Here is an 813-nt window from a genome sequence, read left to right on the forward strand (position 1 = left end):
TGAATAATTTTGCACGCCAAATTTTTCAGTTTTTTATTTGTTAAAAACGTTTGAAATATCCAATAAATTTCGTTCCACTTCATGATTGTGTCCCACTTGTTGTTGATTCTTCAATTACAGTTTTATATCTTTATGTTTGAAGCCTGAAATGTGGCAAAAGGTCGCAAAGTTCAAGGGGGCCGAATACTTTCGCAAGGCACTGTATGTGTGTGTGTGTGTTTGTGTGCATGCACTCCCTATATGAACATCTGTGCTATTCGCTGCAGCTGCACATGGTAAATCAGGTCTTTTTCAACCAGTGCATTTTTTTAATAATTTTAATGCCATGACTGAAAATTTCACATTACACTTTAGTAGTGATGCATTAGATTTCTATGACAACATAGTAAGAATATTTAAAATAAAGAAAGGTCCCACAAACACACACCTGTTATCCAAGAAAAACACTACATATTTAGAAGGGATCTTTTACCTCTTGATCAGCTGGCTCCTAAACAATTACTGTTTGTACATATTCCCGGTTTTGGTGTTCTGCTGTTGCTGTTGTTTTTCTGTAACAGTGCACAGTGAATAAATGAAGATTATGTCTTGGTGAAGAAGGAGCTGAGCTGTAAGGCGAAGCTCTCGATTTACTGGTCAATCTACGTTCCGACTCTCACCTATGGTCATGAACTTTGGGTCATGACCGAAAGGGCAAGATCCCGGATACAGGCGGCCGAAATGAGCTTTCTCCGCAGGGTGGCCGGGCGCACCCTTAGAGATAGGGTGAGGAGCTCGGTCACCCGGGAGGAGCTCAGAGTAGAACCGCTGCTC

This window comes from Monopterus albus, unplaced genomic scaffold (assembly GCF_001952655.1).
Source record: "Monopterus albus unplaced genomic scaffold, M_albus_1.0 scaffold18.1, whole genome shotgun sequence".
NCBI classification, from domain to species: Eukaryota; Metazoa; Chordata; class Actinopteri; order Synbranchiformes; family Synbranchidae; genus Monopterus; species Monopterus albus.